Raw genomic sequence first — 9,689 nt, 5'->3', positions numbered from 1 at the left:
GCTAAAAAATATATATATATATATATATATATATATATATATATATATATATATATATATAATATTGGGGGCTCTAAGTAATTTTCTAGCAAAAAATACGGATTTTAACTTGTAAACACCAAATGTCAAAAAAAGGCTTAGTCATGAAAGGGTTAATGATGATAATAATAATATGATGATGATAATAATAATATGATGATGATAATAATAATAATGATAATGATTATTTATAGTCCTATTATTGTGTGTTGGTGACAGATCTCCTGTGGATGTCATGTGCTGAGCTCTGTAAACAGAGGAGAGTCAGGCTCCTCCCCAGGCTCCTCCCCCAAACACACAGCTCTCTTTGGGTCATGTGAAGAGGATTGTCCTCAGCGCCTCCCCGTAGTGACGTCACGGACACGGCCTGGCCGATCAGAGACTCGGCAGAGATCGGAGCGGTGAGTATTACATTGTATTGTATCCTCCAGAGATCCCCGACCTTTTATCACGTGACCCGCACCTGTCCGGCCAGCTGCTCCCCCACCGATCAGAGAGGTCATGTGATCACAGCTCCCCATCATTGTGTACAGAGCGCACTACAAGTCCCAGCATGGCCGGACACGGAGTACTCTGATCACCGACCGATCTGTGATTCGGTGTTCTCACATAATGGAGGGTCTGTGTCTCTGGTGTTATAGGGACCCTCCTAGGACAGGAGTATGGTGGGGGCAGCCATTGCTCTCAGTTGTTTTGGTGGGGGGGGGGGGGGGGGTCAGTCTCCTATTGGTGGGCTGTGATCTGGATCAGGTATGATGGTGACCTTCACTGGCTGCATTCTTTTTTCTCAGACCCGTGACTATTGTAGAGGGGTACGTTGTTCCCCCCAATCACGGAAGGTCTACGTTCAAATTTCCTGGCCGCCCCTCCGGACCCCCGTTGTACGCAGCGCCCGTGATGTCCGTCGCCGGTGAAGTGCTTTACTGTACTTTTGCCCCGGTGTGTCCATCATAACACTCCCACATAGGGTTGCCACCTCATCCCTTTAAAACCGAACACATATTACCGTATTTATCGGCGTATAACACGCACTTTTTTCCCCTTAAAATCAGGGGAAAATCGCGGGTGCGTGTTATACGCCGATCCTGACCTGTCAGAACGAAAAAATCGCTGACCGCGATTTGAAAATGGCGCCGCCGGCGCCGAAATACACAGTGCCGGTCCTCGGCTCTTCTCGGCGGCTTTCGGTTTCACTCGAGCGCCACCCGAACCTAGCCGAGAATACTTGGCTAGTCCGTGTGGAACCGAAAGTAAACGAGAGCCGCCGAGAAGAGCCGAGGACCGGCTCTGTGTATTTCGGCGCCGGCGGCGCCATTTTCAAATCGCGGTCGGCGATTTTGAAGCTCAGAGGCTTCAGCAAGGCTGCACTGGGGCAAGGCTGGACTGGGGCAAGGCTGGACTGGACACTGGGGAAGGCTGCACTGACATGGCTGCACTGGCAAGGCTGCACTGACATGGCTGCACTGACATGGCTGCACTGACATGGCTGCACTGACATGGCTGCACTGACAAGGCTGCAATGATGGGCATTTAAATGTAAGTTTTTTTCCCTTCAACTTCCCTCCTAAATTGAGGTGCGTGTTATACGCCGATAAATACGGTAATTCCACAGGTTCTGTGGCTGATTAAGGTGGTAATTAAACTCACTTGGTGTCTTATCTGCATTCAATTAGCCCCAGAAGGTGTGTAATTCATATGTGTTCAGGTTTAAAGGGATGAGGTGGCAACTCTACTTCCACATGACTGCGCTCACCAATGTACAGGTGTGTCTGATAGGATATCATCAAAATGTTCATTTATTTCAGTATTTCAAAAAGTAAAACCCCTATATGAGGGAGAGAGGGGGGGGAGAGAGAGAGAGAGGAGGGGGGGAAAGAGAGGGAGAGAGGGGGGGGGGAAGAGAGGGAGAGAGGGGGGGGAAAGAGAGGGAGAGAGAGGGGGGGAAAGAGAGGGAGAGAGAGGGGGGGAAAGAGAGGGAGAGAGAGGGGGGGGGAAAGAGAGGGAGAGAGAGGGGGGGGAGGGAGAGAGAGGAGGGGGAGTGAGAGAGGGGGGGGGAAGAGAGGGGGGGGAAGGGAGAGAGGGGAGAGAGGGGGGGAAAGAGAGGGGGGGGGGGGGAGAAAGAGAGGGGGGGGGGAGAAAGAGAGGGGGGGGGGGGGGAGACGTTCCACACAGAGTGATGTATTTCAAGCATTTCTTTCAGGCCAAGGTCACACCACACGCAGTCCAGTGCGGTTTTTTGGAAAGTAGGTTATATGGATTCCATTGTCATAATTCACACCACTGTGTTCCAGTTCCAGGACTTTTCAGTTCCAGGAAAAAAAAAAAAAGTAGAACATGTTGCATTTTTTTCCTGCACTGGACTATACTGGAATGCAGTAAAACATATTTTAAAAAAAACGCACTGGACCCTAGTATAGTAGGAAAAAAGAAGGAAAAAAAAAAGCACCTGGAATGTATCTAGAAACGCATCAAAAACACACCAGAATGCATCGTAAACGTGCTAAAACCGCGCATGCAGAAACGCATATGGAACAGATTTGGAGTGCGTTTCGGTGGTGTGAACCGGCCTCTGATGTTGATGATTATGGATTACAGCTACTAAAAACCCAAAATTCTGTATCTCAGAAAATTAGAATAGACTATAGATGGAATATAATAAGACCAATTTAAAAAAAAAAGAATTTTTAATACAGAAATGTTGGCTTAATAAAAAGTACAGTCAGGTCCATAAATATTGGGACATCGACACAAATCTAATCTTTTTGGCTCTATACACCACCACAATGGATTTGAAATGAAACAAACAAGATGTGCTTTAACTGCAGACTTTCAGCTTTAATATGAGGGTATTTACAAATACTGCAGCTGCTGACTTTTTTAATATTAGGACACTTACCTGTCCAGGGAGCCCGCGAGGTTGGCACCCCAGCTGATTTTCAGATCGGCTCTCGGGTGCTGCCGTCACCATTTGTTGTAAAGGGAAACCATCAGTGATGCCTTTCAGCTTCACTGCCGGTTCCCTACTGCACATGTGCAAAGCATACGGCGCTTTCTAACTGGCCTAGTGGGGGAGGAGGGGGGTGCAAACTTCAGAGGGACATTGCCGTGGCCCCGTCTCCCAGAAGTGTGGACCGGTACCTGTTCCACTCTCCCCCCGTGAAAGGTGCCAAATGTGGCACTGGGGGGGAGCAGATAAGCTGGTGGAACTCCGCTTTAAGCCAGGTATTGGTACTTTTGGCAGTGTGGGCAGGTGCCAAGTCCTGCTGGAAAATGAGATCAGCATCTCCATAAAGCTGGTCACCAGAGGGAAGCATGATTATGCCTTTACACCTAGTAACAACCCAAAACTCAGTATCTCAGAAAATTAGATTATTACATAAGACCAATAAAAAAAAAAAAAAAGGGGGATTTTTATTACAGAAATGTTGGCTTACTCAAAAGTCTGTCCATGTACATAGTACGCACTCAATACTTGGTTGGGGCTCCTTCTGCATGAATTATTGCATCAATGCGTTGTGGCATGGAATGGAGGTGATCAACCTGTGGTACTGCTGAGATGTTATGGAAGCCCCGGTTGCTTTGATAGCGGCCTTCATCTTGTCTGCATTGTTGGGTCCGATGTCTCTCATCTTCCTCTTGACAATACCCCACAGGTTCTCTATGGGGTTTAGGTCAGGTGAGTTTTCTGGCCAATCAAGCACAGTGATACCATGATCATTACACCAGGTGTTGGTACTTTTGGCAGTGTGGGCAGGTGCCAAGTCCTGCCGGAAAATTAGATCAGCATCTCCATAAAGCTGGTCAGCAGAGGGAAGCATGACGTTCTCTAGAATTTCCTGGTAGAGGGCTGCGATGACTTTGGACTTGATAAAACACAGTGGACCAACACCAGCAGATGACATGGCTCCCCAAATCATCACTGACTGTGGAAACTTCACACTGGACCTCATGCAACTTGGATTCTGTGCCTCTCCACTCTTCCTCCACATTTTCAAATGAAATGCAAATTTTTCCATAGTCAGTGATGATTTGGGGAGCCATGTCATCTGCTGGTGTTGGTCCTCTGTGTTATATCAAGTCCAAAGTCAGCGCAGTCCTCTACCAGGAAATTCTAGAGCACTTCATGCTTCCCTCTGCTGACCAGCTTTATGGAGATGCTGATCTCATCTTCTGGCAGGACTTGGCACCTGCCCACGCTGCCAAAAGTACCAATACCCGGTTTAATGATCATGGTATCACTGTGCTTGATTGGACAGCAAACTCGCCTGACCTAAACCCCATAGAGAATCTGTGGGGTATTGTCAAGAGGAAGATGAGAGACACCAGACCCAACAATGCAGACGAGTTGAAGGCCACTATCAAAGCAACCTGGGCTTCCATCACACCTCAGCAGTGCCACCGGCTGATCACCTCCATGCCACGACGCATTGATGCAGTAATTCATGCAAAAGGAGCCCCGACCAAGTATTGAGTGCATACTATACTGTACATGGACATACTTTTCAGTAAGCCAACATTTCTGTATTAAAAATCCTTTTTTTTCCCCTAATCGTCTTTCAGGACAGCCACCTGAGAGCTTGGCTCCTCCCTTCTGTTTGGAAACACCTGCGCCAGCTTGTATAAATTTCCTCCTCCCCTGCTGGCTCCTCAGTTATTTGTGTTTCCTCCAGTGGGGAGACACCATAGGAACCAGCCAGGAGAGCCAGAGGAGGCTCAGGCAAACATGTCCTGAAAGAGGAGTGGGGACTCCTAGGACAGACCAGAGAGGTTGGTGTACAGAGCAGCCTGGTGAGGCAAAGCCCTGTGAGCAGCAGTTACACTAACCTGGTCAGGAAAGTCGTTTTTCTGATTGCCACCCCCGCATCCCTGAGTGCAGGTCGAGGTCGGGGGGGCGGCCTTTTCAAACGCTGAGTGCAGTGAAGCGGAGCGCAGCTCCTGCAGTCTCATACCCCCAGCAGCATGTGAAAAAACAAACATGCCGGGTATTGGGATTGCACGGCCTGTGGCGGGTGACGTCATATCCGGCCGAAAGGGGGCGGGCACTTCCGGGTTCGCGGCTTCCGGTTCCGGGCCAAGAACGCTGAAAAGGAGCCAGGCATGGGCTGGAGAGGAGCCAGACAAGCTGTAGAGACAGCACAGGCTCCGGATGTGACACGAGGATGGCGGATGCAGAGGACCTAGACCGCACTGCTCCAGCAGAGACCAGCTCCAGCCATGTGAAGGTAAGGGGAACCTAGGGTGGAGCTCCCCTGGCCTGTACCACCACCCCCCCCCCCGCCCCCCCCCCATCAATTTTGGGCTAAGGGAAAGGGGGGAGTAGGTTAAAGGACCCTCATGTGTCAGAGGGTGGTTTCATAGGGCCCCTGGTGAGGCAAGCCCGAATGAAGTGTTGCACTCCTGCAAATGTGCGGGGGAAGGGTACTGTGTATTAATGGTATGGGGTTTTTTTGTCTTATGTCTTTTCAGAAAACAGAAAAAACCAGGGTCTCTCATGTTTCAAAAAAGAGGTGTCCTTCCTGTAAAGTTACCCTTAAAGATACCTGGGAAAAGGCATTATGCAAAGAGTGTATTAGTAAACTAGTACAAGAACACTCTTCAGAGCAGGGTGAGCTAGCGGCATCAGTTAAGGAATTGTCTAATACCTTCGAATCCTTCAAAACCTTCTTTGAGGGTTTCCAAATGCCACAGCTTTTGACTGCTCCTCTGACAACACCATTACCAAAAACACAGGCAATACCCTCCACGAGTGCAGGCTCTTCAGTAGCCCCTAGGGAGGAGGTGGAGGAGCCGGACAGTGCAACATCTGGCTCCCAAGAGTCTGAGGGGGAAGCCCTGGATGGGGATTCCAGGAAGCCATCCCGATATAAACTCTCTTTAGATGAGGTAGATCATCTATTAGGGGCCATCTATACCACGCTAGGTATACCAACAGAGAAAAAGACATTGTCGCTGCATGATCAGATGTATGAGGGCCTGGGGGAACAGGAAAAGAAGAATTTTCCTGTTCATGAGGTCCTTATAGAGGCTATTAAGAAGGAATGGCAGGAACCTGAAAGGAAGCCATTTTTTTCTAAGGCCTTAAAAAGGCGATTTCCCTTCTCGGAGGACCCAGCATCAGTATGGAACAAGATTCCAAAACTAGATGCGGCCTTCTCGCAAGTGTCGAGGCACACGGACTTGGCCTTTGAGGACATGGGGGTTTTGTCTGAGCCAATGGATAAAAGGATGGACTCCCTGTTAAAAAAGTCATGGGACTCAACCGTGGGTAGCCTGAAGCCATCAATGGCGGTCACGGTGGTAGCTAGGAACGTAGAGTTCTGGTTAAACCAATTACAGGCTCACATTGAGGCAGGTACTGCAAAGGAGCAAATCCTAAACTCATTTCCCACACTGCTGCGAGGTCTTGCTTATATCGCAGACGCATCCGCAGAATTGGTGCGAATGGCAGCCAGGTCCTCCGCCCTAGCCAATTCCACTAGAAGAGCATTATGGCTTAAGACATGGCAGGGTGACTGCGCGTCCAAGGCCAAGCTCTGTGGAATTCCTTTTACAGGGGATCTGCTATTCGGACCAGGCTTAGAGAAGGTGCTGGATCGAACGGCAGATAAAAAGAAGGCGTTTCCACTAAAACGTAAGGCAAATTGGAAACAGCCACAACAAAATAAAAGAAGGCAAAGAGGGAATACAAGACCCCGATTTGCAGCTCCCAAAATGGAAACCCAGAGGAAACCTTGGGTTCAGAGAGGGAAAGGCAAAGGGGGGGCGATTTTTCGTCCTCCTGAGCAAACCCAAAAGAAATGACACAATAGTCGCAGTAGGGGGAAGACTGGGGGCCTTCCTTCCGCAATGGGAAGAGATATCTTCCAACAAATTCATTTTGAGAACAATAAAGGAGGGATATCGTTTGGAGTTCTCAAAAGCACCCCCAAACAGATTATACATCACCAAACCCCCAAAAAACAAGGAGAAGGCCAGAGGGTTAATGAGATCCTTAGAGGAGCTCCAGCAACAAAAGGTGATAATCAAGGTACCAAGGGGAGAGAGAGGGCAGGGTTTCTACTCCCACATATTCGGAGTTCAGAAAACTTCAGGAAAGACCAGACCCATCCTCAACCTCAAGCCTCTAAATTTATCCATAACCTACAAAAGGTTCAGAATGGAGTCCATATATTCAGTAAGGGCCCTTCTGCCCCCAAACTGTTATATGGTCTCCCTAGACCTAAAGGACGCATACCTGCACATCCCGATACAGCGGGAGTGTCAAAAATTTCTAAGGTTTGCGATAGAGACGGGAAGAGGAATCAGGCATCTTCAATTTCAGGCTCTACCCTTCGGCCTCTCCTCATCGCCCAGAATTTTTACCAAGATTCTGGCCGAAGCTCTGGCACCATTACGGGTCAAAGGCATATCTGTCATAGCTTATTTGGACGACCTTCTCCTATTTGCAGAGTCGCCCCGGAAGTTACTAGAAAACCTCAGCTACACACAGACGTACTTAGAAAGTCTGGGTTGGCTGGTAAATTTGGAAAAATCCAATTTACAACCCAGTCAGCAAATAGTATACTTGGGGTATGTCATAGATTCAGCGCAACAAAGACTGTTTCTGCCCAAAGAAAAGATAGGGAAAATTCAGAAGGAAGTAAGCTTATTACAAGCCAATATACCGTGTGCCATAAGGCAGATAATGTCAACACTGGGACTGTTGACATCTGCGATTCCAGCGGTCCAATGGGCAGGCCTGCATTTTCGGCCACTGCAGGTGTTCCTGTTAAAAATGTGGGATCACAAGCAGGAGTCCTTAGACACCAGGGTTCTTTTATCAGCAAGGGTGAAAGGAACCTTATGGTGGTGGAGGACAATAGAGAACATAAACAAGGGACGGCTGTGGAATCTACCCATTTCCCGAATCCTAACCACAGACGCAAGTGGCGTAGGGTGGGGAGCGCATTTAAGCGCTCAGATAGCGCAAGGGACTTGGGGGAAAGAAGAGAGGAGGAGATCATCCAACTGGAAGGAATTAAGAGCAGTATGGTATGCACTTCAAGCCTTCCAGTCAGAGTTCAAGGGTCGACATTTACAGGTCAGGTCCGACAATGTGTCAGTGATCGCCTATATAAACAAACAGGGAGGAACAAGGAGCGGAGCCCTGTGGACATTAGCAGAGGAAATCTTGAAGTGGGGAGAAAGAAACCTACTCTCTTTGTCAGCAATCCACTTGAAAGGGGATTTAAACAAAGTGGCAGATTTCCTCAGCAGGAAAAAGGTGAGAGAAGGCGATTGGGCGCTAAGCCAGGAGGTATTCGAGCAGATAGCTCACAAGTGGGGAACACCTCAGGTGGACTTGTTTGCCTCAAAGGAAAACAGGAAAGTCAGAGCATTCTTCTCCCTGGAAAGAGAGGACGGAGCGCTCGGGGTAGATGCGCTGGCACAAGCATGGGCATTCAGAAAATGCTATGCCTTTCCCCCACCTATTCTCCTACCAGCGGTAATAAGAAAACTACGTACGGAGAATACAACGCTAATTCTCATAGCGCCCTATTGGCCCAAGAGACCGTGGTTCTCTATGCTCAGAGAACTCGCGGTAGAACCCCCCTGGTTTTTACCGATCCAGGAAGATCTACTCTCCCAGGGCCCAGTACACTGCCCCCAAGTGGAAAGATGGAACTTGGCTGCATGGTGTCTGAGGAGCAGTTGCTAGAAGCGAAAGGGTTCTCAGGCCGTCTAATAGACACAATGCTGAAAAGCAGGAAGATGGAGACAAGGAACATCTACCAAAAAGTATGGAGGTGTTTCAACAGATGGTGTATAGACAAAAAATTCAATACACGAGGCTCAGTGGCAGTCCTGGAGTTCCTACAGGACGGGATAGACAAGGGACTAAGTCTTAGCACGCTTAAAAGTCAAGTGTCAGCACTTTCTGTTTACCTGGAGAAGAGATTAGCATCTGATCCGTGGGTAATCAGACTCTTTAGATCACTGAGCAGACAAAGACCGATACAGGGTACAGTTTTTCCAAAGTGGGATCTGTCATTAGTGCTGCAAACTATGACAGCTCACCCCTTTGAGCCACTGGATGATTGCAACCTGAAGATGCTGACGTTTAAAGCAGTTTTTTTGGTGGCAATTACTACGGCTAAAAGGGTTTGTGAGATGGAGGCCCTATCAATCAGGCCTCCCTTTTTTCAGATTTTTCCGGATCACATAATTTTTAGAATGGATCCGGCATTTCTCCCTAAAGTGGCCTCGAAATTCCACAGAGGCCAGGAGATTGTGTTGCCATCATTTTGCCCAAATCCTTCTAAGGAACAAGAAGTAAAGTTCCATAGTTTAGATGTAAGGAGATGTGTTTTGCATTACTTAGAAGCAACCAAAGATATTAGGAAGACGGACTCCTTATTTATTTTGATTTCTGGAGCAAGGAAAGGGCAAAAGGCCACAAGACGTACCATAGCCAGATGGCTAAAAGAAGCCATTGAACAGGCCTATAGGTTAGGAGGTATGCAGGTCCCAGAGGGTATCAGGGCACACTCCACCAGGGCAATGGCTGCGTCGCAAGCAGAGAGAGCTGGAGCCACGCCGGAACAGATTTGTAAAGCGGCAACTTGGTCCAGCTTTGCCACCTTTGTAAGACACTATAGAGTGGATCTTTG

General features: G+C 48.4%; 1 protein-coding gene across 1 annotated transcript in view; it reads left to right on the top strand.

The window, feature by feature from the left end:
- The first annotated feature begins 286 nt into the window (after nucleotides 1-286).
- Nucleotides 287-9,689, top strand: part of TMEM106B (transmembrane protein 106B) — a 70,815-nt gene continuing 61,412 nt past the window's right edge. The window contains exon 1 of the mRNA XM_073629536.1: nucleotides 287-440. The gene's annotated coding sequence lies outside the window, so the exon portion shown is untranslated. The remainder of the gene's footprint in view (nucleotides 441-9,689) is intronic.

The sequence above is a fragment of the Aquarana catesbeiana genome, linkage group LG05 (genome assembly GCF_042186555.1).
Source record: "Aquarana catesbeiana isolate 2022-GZ linkage group LG05, ASM4218655v1, whole genome shotgun sequence".
In the NCBI taxonomy this organism is placed as follows: Eukaryota; Metazoa; Chordata; class Amphibia; order Anura; family Ranidae; genus Aquarana; species Aquarana catesbeiana.
The sequence above is the reverse complement of the archived record's forward strand: the minus strand, read 5'-3'. Positions and strand labels throughout refer to the sequence as shown.